Below are 12,598 nucleotides of genomic sequence, written 5' to 3' on the forward strand. Positions count from 1 at the left end.
AGCCTCAGGTGGACAGACCACCTCTTCAGGCTACATCCCTTCCAAGCTCCACCCTGCACAGGTCAAAGCAGCTACACATGTTGGTTCCTGGGCACTGGGCAGTCAAGGGACTTCTGATGGTGATGGACCCAGAGTAGGGTGACATAGTGACAAGTTGGCCCAGAAAATCAAGTTCTAGCAAATGTCTGACAAGCAAGTCCTTTGCTTTGCTCTCAAACCCTTTTCTGTGACGAAGCCTTCCATGGTGCATGGTGCTCCAACCTGGGACCAGAGAGAGACCTGAGCAAGGCCAAATTTTTGGGCAAAAGGGGACATTGATGCTCTGAAGTTCAGAGAACCATCAAGTGGGTTACAAGCAGCCTCTATGGGTGGGTGGAAAAGAAAAATGTCCAGATCGCCCTTTTCTTGGCAGTCACACACCAGAGACTATTTATAAGGGTTGCAGCAAAGGGCAATCTCCCGCCACTTGCACAGTTACTGGCTAACCTTCTGGAAACAAGCAGCCAGACTGGCTGAGATCACGGGGCAGGAGCACAGCAGATAGGACTTACAGCCTCAAACCTAATCCCTTCAGGGTCATTGCTTTGATTCCTGGTGAAATGGGAACTTCTTAAAAGTGATCCAGGCACTAGGGTGTTAACGCTTCCTGACGTTATCTCGTAGAATCATCCAAAGCTTGCCTGAAATCTCTCATTCCTGGATGTCAGAATGAGAAATCAGTTTCAGCTTTATGCAGTGGAGTGATTCTATTTTCTGCCTCTTTCCTATGGTTTAATCCTAGAAATGCATCCCTACTCTTCAGTTCTTCCCTTCTTCCATTGATTCTTAAAATGTGGCCCCTGAAACAGAAGCACCAGTGTTCTAGAAATGCAATTTCTCAGCAACCACCCAAGATGTACAGAATCAGATACCCTGGGGGTGAAGTCCTGCCATATGTATTAATCAGCTCTCTAGTGGGTCTCTGATGCCTGCTCAGGTTGAGAACCACTGTTCTGGGGCAACAGATCCTTTTTGATTAACTCCTGCTACTGATAAGCTGTTGGCTTCTGATATCCAGGAAGGAGAGTTTTCAGACAAGCTTTGGGCCAGAGACCAAACCATGATCCAGTCTTCTTTAATGTTTAATCAATACACTATTATTATTCAAGTCATTTTCAGAGGCCACCCTGATCACTGGAATCCATGGCTAAAACTAAGTTCTCTGGAAACTTACTTGTCACAAGCCCTCACAGTTATATTTTATCATCTTCACGTACTCTGGATTCTATAAAATCATTTGGTATCCTTGGCATGGTTCTCTTTGTCAAACAGCTCTCTACTGCTATTTCTATAATAAGATCCCTTGAGAGAGGCATTGACTGCTTTGTTAACGATCTATTCTATTCACGTTAATGAAACCCCCATTGTCCACCAAAATTGGAATGATGTCAAAGAACGTCATGGAGTTTTCTGAAAGGTCTCTTTGTTTCTTTTACCCATAGCTCACCTATTTATACCCTGTGAGCTCAGACCTATGAGTTTGGGTGCATTGTCTCACAAGTGAATTTAGATGAATGAAAGGGTTGTTCCCTTCAGGCTCCATCTTCAGCGGGTTACTTTCCAAACCAGAGACCTCCCTTAACTTTATTATGTCACCAGGCAAGAGATGCCAGTAAAAATCAGGCAGAGAGGGGCTTCCATGGTGGTGCGGTAGTTGAGAGTCCGCCTGCCGATGCAGGGGACACGGGTTCGTGCCCCGGTCCGGGAAGATCCCACATGCCGCGGAGCGGCTGGGCCTGTGAGCCATGACCGCTGAGCCTGCATGTCTGGAGCCTGTGCTCCGCAACGGGAGAGGCCACAACAGTGAGAGGCCCACGTACCGCAAAAAAAAAAAAAAAAAAAAAAAAAAAAGAGAAAAAGAAAAATCAGGCAGAGAGCAGAAAACTGTACCTAGTCCCTGCGTTTTGTCTACCATCCTGGTTAAACCTTTTGGTTCCTGACTTGGCTCGACTCACAATTCCACTCCTTCTCCAAATGGGAAATAGCTATTCAAGCCCTTCTGCATGAACTTCTGTTAGCAGCCTGCTTCCCAATGCTGGCTATCTCTGTCTCCACATCTCAGACTAAACCTGACATATTTATGAGTGCTCCTATTACTGAGCACACTCATCTTGTGAATCTATTTCAGCAAAATCCCATTAATCTAGCTCAGTGTGTCTCAAACTTCAGTGTGCATTTGGATCACTTTTTGGGGGGACTTGATACAATACAGATTGTTGAGTTCCAACCTCAGAGCTTCTGGTTCAGTAGATCTGGGGTGAGGCTCAAGAATTTGCATTTAAAAAGTTCATAGGCAAGGCTGATACCAGAACCACACTTTGAGAACTGCTGTTGTAGCCTGGCTAATGGCAACATCTGGATTTGTTCTGATTATCTATTAACAGAAGGGCAGCCCTGATGTCCTTCTCTTCTCAATGCAGTGTTTCAATTATTTCTCTGTTTCATTAATTCCATTTACAGCATCATACCTCTTGCAAGTTGGCAGGCAGAGATGATCTATTGTTTTAGTAGGAAAAGTTAATACAAATCTCATCACCTTCCCATAACTTTTGTTTGGTACAATGAACTGACCTGACTTCAACAAAACACCTCACTTCCTTGCCAAAAGTAAAACTCTTGGAGGGTATTAAAATTGTAAGTATCCATCAGAAACTTAGTGCATCCTGTGGTATTTACTGATAGACACCCAGACATACATAATAGAATTATAGATCAGCCTCATTTAAGATAAAGTTTGCTGGGGGAGATCAGAATTCCTCCCTTTGGGACTTAAATTAGGTACGAAGCAATTAACTTTAAGCAACAAAAAAATTGGCTCTATAAAAATTCCATTTCAAATTAGCTCTTAACTATGAGCGCATTACCAGGTACCTTCACTATGTAAGAGACAAACAAGTCACCAGAGATGGAAAACATGCACTCAATTTTTTAGACCCATATTAAAATTGATGAAGCCTGACATCTGACCTCTCACAGCATCAGATATCTCTGAAGACTTTCTGATTTTCAATTCAATGCTGTACCTGGAAAGATAAATCTTCCCATTCATGAAAACAAATATACTTTGGTTTCACTTTTGACAATGGTTCAGTTGTACCATATTAAATACTTCTGATTAATTCCATTTCTTTCTGAGTGTGAGAATTTTAAGTAACTTTCATTGAGAACAAGTACATCTGTTCAATAGACTTTTATTTTCACAAAGGGTGCTTCTTTGTCTGGCATATAAGAATGTTATAAGTGTTTGTCAATTAGAACATTAACAGACCATCAATTCATCAATTGTTTCATTAATAACTTAATGAAAGTTATTAATTTTGATATATAAAATCACCTGGAGGCCATCATCTGCAGAATCCTCCTTTATGTGAGAACCAGAGAGGTTACACATCTTTGCAGAGGTTCATTGACCACTCAGCTTTCCTCCTTTTTAAAAATTTGTCCATTTATTTTTCCATTTGTTTATTTGTCTTTTCTTATGGATTTGTTGAAGGTCTTTGTAGATTCTAAATATGAATCTTTTCTCAGTTATATGTATTGCCTATATCTCTCCCATTCTTTGGTTTAGTTTTTCAATTACAGCACAGTCTTGATTAACAGTCCTCTCTTGAGTTTTCTAAGTAGAATGTGGGTCCACTAAAAATAATGATACTTTCTTTCCTTTCCCATAGTCATTCCTCTTATTTTTCTTTCAAGCCTTATTGAATTGCCCAAACCATTCAGAGCAATTAAAATAATGATGATATGTATGATCACTTTGTTTTATTCTAGATACTTCAAGCAGAGTACATGTTAATCAGATGAATGAATATTGTTGTTTCTGGAGAAAAATGGAATCAGGTTTTGTGTGCCTTGCTCTGTTATAATTGTCATCAATCCTTTCAAGCTGTGGTCTGTCTCTTTGGAACAAAAAACAGTTTTGCATTTTCTACTCTACCCAATGCATTTACAATTGTGTAAATAAAATCTCTGCTTTGTGCTGCACAGGATGCTCATTTATATGCTCAATAGTGAGGCTTCAGTAGTAAGAAAATGCACTCTTAAAAGAAACAGATTCTTGTGAGTCATGAATAAATGGATAAATGAATGCAGACACATGAAATGAATGACAAGAGGCTCTAACAACAGAGTACAGGGTATCACACTTAGAAGGAGGCCTATAGGGCTGAGGTTCCTATGGAAGAATATTTTGTATAACCCAGTAAGTGCTATACAGTGGCTCTCCAATGGAAATCTACTATTTGTATTAGTAGAAACCACCATCATAATACTGTCAATATCTCCATGGGAAATTTCTAGCTGCTAGATATTTTTTTAAAACTCTCTACAACCGCTCCATGGGTTCAACTGTGAGGGAAGTTGGGATCAGGTTACTTTCTGTTTTTAATGAGATAAGGGCTCCAAAGCCACTTGAGTCTGAACACCATGCATTCATCGTTATGGTCTTCATAACAATGACATAGTGAATGTTTTAGAGTAAGTACTTGATAAATGTTTAGAAATCGACATAATTGAAGTGGAAGAAATTTTGAAGGATCCTGGTCTCAAATATGATTTCACTCAGACAATAGTAGCAAAAAGAATCATGCTGCTTCCTCACACAGATAGGGAGTCTTTTCCAAGAGATGTAACATAGTATTTGTGTTTCCAGAGTTGGGCATCACTTGGCATGGAAAGAAGGGATATTAGAACTCAAGCTGTAATTCCTAAAAACATACTCTATGAAGCACAAACTTGGAAAACAGACACCACTGCTTCCTTGTGGAGCAGATGGGAAAGGTTTCCTTAAATTTTTGAGAGGTCACTTCATTCCAGTGTGATTGATTCTTTTGTTGTTTTTTTTTTTTTTTGTAGTACACAGGCCTCTCACTGCTGTGGCCTGTTCCGTTGCGGAGCACAGGCTCTGGATGCGCAGGCTCAGCAGCCATGGCTCACGGGCCCAGCCGCTCCACGGCATGTGGGATCTTCCTGGACCGGGGCACAAACCCATGTCCCCTGCATCAGCAGGCGGACTCTCAACCACTGCGCCACCAGGGAAGCCCCATGATTCTTTGAACTCTACTGCTGGATGTCAAATGATATCAACAATGAATTGTAAAAGCTCCTTCTGGAGAGTCTCACCAGCCTCAAAGTATCACTGCACTCTGATCACTTTAGGCTATCTAAACTTTAATTTTGGTAGGGATCAATTCTGGAAAGACAAGGCACATATTCAGTTCTATCATGTCTCCTAATCCTCACTGTCTCATCCACACCTTTCCTGGCATACACAGGAGACTTCATCAGGATCTGACCACTTCATAAGCCTTGTCCTTTGGACATTTTTCCCTCCAAGTGCCCCAGAATACTCTTTGAGTCAGTTTTCTCAGTCCTTTTTCTCTCCTCTACCCTGAAGCTGATATTGATGAGAGTGGTCACTTTGTAAGATGCAACTTAGCTGGACAGCTCCAACTTCTCTGGAGCCTCACAATAACAAGCCAGTTTGACTCTGTGATTTTATTACAACCATTACTCACCTGCAGGAGACTGAGGCCAAAGAGGCACACTGAAACCCCAGGAGCCACTGCCAAGTAAGCTGCTGTGTCATTAGTTTAACTCTCAATGGCCTGAAGACACAAATATGCTGCTGATCTGGTAGCACAGGCCACCAGAGTGACGGCAGGAGTGTTTTAAATAAAGAAAACTAGTGACACAATGTCTGTCAAGCTGGAGAAAATGGGTGCAGAAAGAGAGCTGAACCAGATAAGGAAGCTCACTGAGAAGTCCACATAAAGCCGTTTCTCTATGGGGAGACTTGCCTAAGAACTGCTGCCATAGGAGGGGAGAGGATTGTAAAAGAGGGATGTATACAAGGAACCAGAAGTGAGTTCCAAAATGCTGAACCAGTGACAGTAAAGGAACAGAGCCTCTGTTTCCTGGCCCTGGACCCTAAAGCCCTATGATGTCCAATCCAAGTCTACTCTGAAACAGAAAGTAAAGCAAAATAGATTATTCTGTGATACTGACCATTTTCAATAATTCAAAACAAAATCTGCACATTTTATTTTTCAGAGAAGGTTGAGTCAAGGTATCTGTATTTAAGTGTGCCGTTTTCTTTTTAGGTGACCAATTGTCATTAACCTGGATGCTTTTCCTGGGGTGGGGGAAGTGGGCAGGAAGGAGATGAAAGCATCTTCAGAATCCTATAAATCTACCTTCACCCTTGCCTTCATACATATCTCCTCTGGGGAGGGCCCAGTTGCATCAAAGATATGGAAAGAGCCACCAAGGAAGAGTAGCTGTGACATAGGGTGGACAATCTCAGGGCAGGGTGGGACCCTTTTTAGTTTTCTGCTTCCACCATCTCTGATTTTTACTCTTCTCCTGGGGAAGCATTTGGGTGAGGAGATTCAGAAGTGGGTGTTGGTGTGTCAGGAGTGCTTTGTGCTCGTGAGATAGAACATGAGGGATCTCTGACACTAGAAGGCAAACAAAGGCCAGAGCGGGTGGACCTCATTCCAGGTTGGAAAGCCAGGAGTCCGGCAGTATCTCTCCTGGGTCCTGGGAGCAGGACTGCAGTCTGGGATGTGGGCTAGGAAAAACCTGTATTCCATCCCTCTGGAAACTCAGAAGTGTGACAGCAAGTGGCAGGGTGCTGTGAAGAGCCAGCAGAGGGTCATGCACCCCAGAAAACATCACAGGGAGCCATAGTGTGCCTGCGTGGAGAAAGACAGGGAGGGAGGGGTGCTGAAGATGCTTGGAACATCTCTGAGACCAGGTTCCAGTTGGCAAACTGAGCAGTCGCTTCTCTTCCCAGCTCCAGGATGAGGCTGCTCCTGGGCCAAAAAGTCTCCAATTCCTTTACATTAGCTGCTGTGAGTATGGAAAAATTGGTAGGTGTTTATCTGTTTGTTTTTCATGAACAAATTAACATAGCTATTTGGGGAATGTCGTTAAACATTTTTCTAAGATATAATTGTTACTGACTAATGTGTGTTCTGTAATTAACTTAACCTATTGATTTTAATTTTTTTCTAATATAAATAATTCTGGGATGAACATCTGTGTATATATACTTTTCCCCATTACCGAAATGAGATTGCCGGATCAAAGGGGTGGAAGATTTTGAAGACTGGATGCATTTTCCTAATTGCTTTCTAGAGAAATGTGCTAATTAACACTCCCAGCAGAAGAGGATGGATAAACTTGTTCTTATGACTTTGTCAGAGTGTGGAGTTTGGGGAAGAAGGAACACCTGCTGATCCTGGGTCTCTGGAAATGGTGTGTGTGGGACTGGGAAGGAGGTTAGTCTCCTTTAGGGGTGTCATTACCCCCAACTGAAAAAGAGGAATTGAGGTTGCACTAGATGTGACACATAATGCACTTCCTTCCATTTACATGTCAACTTTCCTTCTATGAGACAATGAGGAAATAAACTTCAAGAAGGAATTCAACCAGGAAAGAAAGCAAAGATGGACTCATCTCTCAGTTGGGAGCTCCTGGAGAAAGACTGAGGGAGGTATCCCCAGAACCTGGGTGTAGCAGTTGGTACGAAGCCAACCTTAGCTCCATTGAAGATGGCACACCACTTATCCACTCTTCTGGGATAGATTGTCCCCGTCCCTTTCTTCATTCACACTTTCCTTCATTCAGCATGAATTAAGCCATGAGGCCAGACACTGCAAAATAATAAAAGGGGGGAGTGTAAAGGGGAGGTTCCTGGTCTCGTGTGTCTGAGTAAAGTCCAGGCAATAGGAACAGATCCCAGACAGTTCCAATATGACACCCTATCACTGGAGAGCAGAGAAATTATCCTGGCTTAGGAAAGACTTCATAGATAAGGACATTTGTAAACTCTGGAGGCCAAATCCTCTTTGTCCAGGCAGAGAAAAAGAGAAAGGACATTACAGAAAAAACACAGAGAACTAACTAAATGAGTCTCCCATGTTTGGGATTGTGGTGGAATAAACCATGGTGGAGCTGGGGACTTGGGGACAGAGGAGGGCAGGGCCAAAGTGACAGGAAATTAGGCTGTAAAATGAATCAAAGTTTCTATTGTAAAGTCTCTGCATTTTGTTCAAAGGGCCTTAACCTACCCTGTAGGAATGGGGAAACCGGAGAATGGCATCTATATGATCCATGCTTCTGTGATAAAAAGATAACTGTGGGCAGAGTTAATGGACTGAAAAATAGGAGAGCCTGAGATAGGAAGTGACTAAAATCATAATATAGTGATGACATAAAGATATTATCATGCATAAGTTTTGTGGTTAAACATGTTTTAAACAGAGGCAGAAGGAAGAAAGTATATGGCAGAAATGACCGGAAAACCACGGATGAGCTCAAGCTAGGCAGTGATGAAGTTTGAAGCCAGGGTAGCTGTCATTGCCGAGAATGAAACACAGCCAAGAACATCCCTAAATATTAGAATAATGTCATTATTGTTCCCTTACCTATGACAGCTGATGAGCCAGCGTGATCTATGATCTTTCTGGGGCTTTAATTAAGTTTTCATCACTGTGCTGCCTTTGCAATCCACTGCCTTAGGGAACATTTGAGATTCGAATTTGAAAATGAGATTCACAAAATTAGATACTATTCATAGTTGGTTTTTTTTTTTCTACAGTTCCAAACTGACTTCAAACAAAAGGTTATGAAGGATGAGGTCCTGGAGTCTTTTAACCTTCAGTTATGAGATAGCTAAATTTTCAGTCATCAAGCAAACATTTCAGAAATGACTCCATGTTCCTGTATTATTTGCAAATGTATATTCTTTTCTTGGAGACCCGCCCAGTGGAAGGAAGATCCTGCTTGGGTGAGTCTTATGCCTGGGCTCTCAGAAAGTTAAGGGAGGGGCAAAGAAGTTTTAGAGGATGTTTAGAAGTTAAAAGAAATCAACCAAGTAATGGCACAGGAGGCTGTGTTGAAGGAAGTTCAGTTAGGCAAGCAGCACAGAGACGTTGTTCCCGGGAGGAAGTTTAGTGAGAGCTTTGACAACATGAAACCAGGAAGTGACCTTTAGTTAATCAAGCCCTGAAGATAAGAGAATAGATGAGACTCAGGAAAAGAATGAGTGACAAAGATAATCCTGAAAAAGGAAATTCTGGTTCCTTCCTTTTTCTCTCTTCTCATCGTGTGCTCTCTCAGGCTAGTTCTCTGTGTCATAGCTGGAGGAAAAGGAAACATTTAATTAACAACATGAACATTTTCATGGAGACAGAGGTTTCATATCATGTAGATAACACATCTGATGAATAAGTGAACTTTCTCATTTTCATCAGTGTTGTGACTCTCCATGGCAACATGGTACTCGCTGATTGCCATCTGTGTAATTTGCTGTGCTCCCTGGTGTCTAATCTTGCCCAGCAACTTAAAGACATCATGTCTACCTCACCAGCCACCCCTGCCCCCAATGCCAGCTGACCGTGGGCCTCTGACACCTTCATTTATTTCAGAGTTTTGGACTCCAGCCCCTCGCCCAAGCTAGCCTTACACTGCTCCTCTTAATCTTAAACTCCTGCTTCTATCCTTGTTAACAATTTGGATTTTTCTTTAGGTAACACTGGGTGCTGTCCAGTCCCTGGAACATTTCACCTCAAGGTAGGCACCAATGAGCAGAGTTTCAAGTGGCTTCCCAGATGATGCTTGAGCAAGTCCGACCACTCCATGGATGACTTTCAAACACCAAGTTGGGAAAACTTCTAGGACCTCAGGACATTAGTCAGGCACCCTACCACTGGCTCTTCCAGACTGCTACAACCTACTTAGCAAATATCTGAGTGACCTCAGTGTTGTGCCCTTGAATGTATCTCACTGCTCTGAGATGTTCCAAAGAACACAAAATTGTAACAGAAAGAAGGAAATGTCCAGAGATTGGAGAAGAAAATTTTTATGGGAACAAGGGGCTTCATAGCTGAAATCTGCTTTCTTCAACTACCCACCCAGTATCTTATCCTTGGCTACCAAGCCAGCAGGGACACATTTGTACAAATGTGACCCAGATGGAGCTCACTAGAAAACTCAAGCAGTGAGCAATTTCTCAAAAGAGAAAGTCCGATGGAAGATTTATCTTCCCGAAAGACATTAAATGATGGAGTGACACTGACAGAGAGCAGTCGCTATGAAATGTACAAGAAGTGTGTTTTCATTGTGTTTTATTCAGAAGTGAATTTTCCTTTTACCAGACCCCAGTGCATCTGATCCACTGAACTAGAGATTCATGAAACTGAGATCACCCTGGTAAACAAGGAGATCTTTCTAGGATTCAGACATTCCTGGTAAAAGGAGGCCCTCCCAAACCATTAATGATGTGAATGACAATTCTTTTATTTTCTTGTGGTAAAATATGCACAACGTAAAATTTACCATTTTAACTATTTTTAAGTTGTCAGTTCTGTAGCATTAAGTAAAGTTCACATTGTTCTGAAACCGTTAGCACCATCTATCTCCAGAAAATTTTCACCTTCCCCAACTGAATCTCTGTCCCCTTAAACACGAATTCCCATTCCTCCCTTTTCCCAGGTTTGGCCACCACCATTCTACTTTGTGTTTCTATGAATTTGGCTACTCTAAGGACCTCCTATAAGTGGAATTATACAGTGTTTGTCCTTTTGTGACTGACTTATTCAACTGATGATCCTTAACTAACATTTTCCTCTGTCAACGTGTTTGTATCACATCTAGATGTACTCTTGGTGCTACTGGAGGTCAAAACATCCCTTTTCAACAACACGGTCCATCAGTAAACTAGCAAGTATTTATTGAATCCCTACCATGTGTTTAGCAGAGGGTTGGGTGCCATGAGAAACAGAAGAATTTTGAAAAATACATCACTATTTCTGCCCTTAAGAAATTTCTGATTTTGTAGATCTGGAGACTAAGTGAACACACACAAAATAGTAGTAAAAAGCATGAGCACACAAGTATGCACATATCTACAGACACAGGCAGACATCTTCTCATTGCCTCATCTATGTGATAATGAAAACTTTAAAACAGGTTGTACAAAGATGATTCCTGAAAGATCAATACATTTGGGGCGGTCCAAATACATTTGGGGACACAGTACTTAGTGAATTGACTTTTGGAAATTTTCTACTTGGGCCAGTGGTTTGGACAAACTTTTCATTTAAAAAAAATCTAAAGAAAAGTAAACTATTCAGGGATTTTTTTTTTAATGGGAAGTAGGAACTTTGCTCACACATCTATTTCTCAATGTGTCTATTCACTGTAGATATTGCATTGTATCCCGTTAAAAAGCAGTCAGCTATTTGCCATCTGTACTGAACAGCTGCAGTTTCCTTCCTATTCAAGCAAAACATTTTATTATAGAGAAATTGGCATATTGTGTTTGCCACTTGTTTTTTGCATGTCCCTGGCGATCACTAGAATAATCAGGGAAGGAAAAGAATCTTCATGTCCCAACTCCTAGCTAGGTGAATCCAAGTGATGTGTCACCTCTTTCCCAGGTTAGTACTAACTCACCTACCCAAGCCCTTGCAGCTTCCTATTTGAGACATTTGGGCACAATGTTATTTATGAATAGGAGCAAATTATAAATATCCATGGGACTTCCTGTTAAATGTATTGGATTGAACACAAATGTTTATCTCTGCTCCTTTTGAGATTTTATTAAAATGAGAGTAGGAAAAAAAGGGATACAAATCAACAGGAAAAATGATCTCACCAGATAAGAAATATCAACAATATTTTGAAATCTGAAAACACACAGATGAGTAGTAACTAATTTATTAGAGCCTGGAAAGGATGTTGAGGAGGGAGGCACAAGAAATAAGTGAATTTGACTTGCAGGACCGGGAAGACTTTAGGAACTGGAGGCAGTAGGTACCCCATGAAATGACACTATGATAAAGCCTACTGATGAGAAGCAACGCTTAACCATCACTCCCACACTCAAAGGTTCTCAGAAGTTCTAAACACACTCTCTCACTCAGTCTCCATTTTAAATAAATATTTTTATTGTGCATGTAGTATTATGTTTATTATAGATGATCTGGAAGATATATAAAAAGATAAAGAAGAAATAAAACACATATATTTCCATCATCTATAAGTATCCATGGTTTATGTATGTCATCTAGACTTTTTCTGTGTGTGTATATGTCATAAGCAGTATCATTTTCAGTGGATCCCCATTTTTATACAGTCTTCTTTTCTATCACAACTTTTTGACTTAACAATATATCATTAACATTTTTCCTTGTCAATAAATAAGTTGCAATAACATTATTTCTTATAGTTGAATCATATTCCTCAGATGGATGTAACCATAATTTATCTTGTTAATTCCATAACATTTGACACTTGTATTGTGTCCAATTTTCAGCATAATAAACAACAGTAGAATGAATATAGATCTTTGCCAACTTGAATGATTATTTCCTGAAGATTATCAGAAGTAGAATTTCTAGTTTAAAGGATATACTCTTCTTTCAAAACTTTAATACATATAGCTTAATTGTTACCTGAAAAAAAATCACCAGTTTATGGTCCTATCAGCAATGTATGAAAGTATCTTTTCCCCATCCTTGTCAACATTTGGAATTACAACTAAAAATAA

This window comes from Mesoplodon densirostris, chromosome 2, assembly GCF_025265405.1.
Source record: "Mesoplodon densirostris isolate mMesDen1 chromosome 2, mMesDen1 primary haplotype, whole genome shotgun sequence".
Taxonomy (NCBI): Eukaryota; Metazoa; Chordata; class Mammalia; order Artiodactyla; family Ziphiidae; genus Mesoplodon; species Mesoplodon densirostris.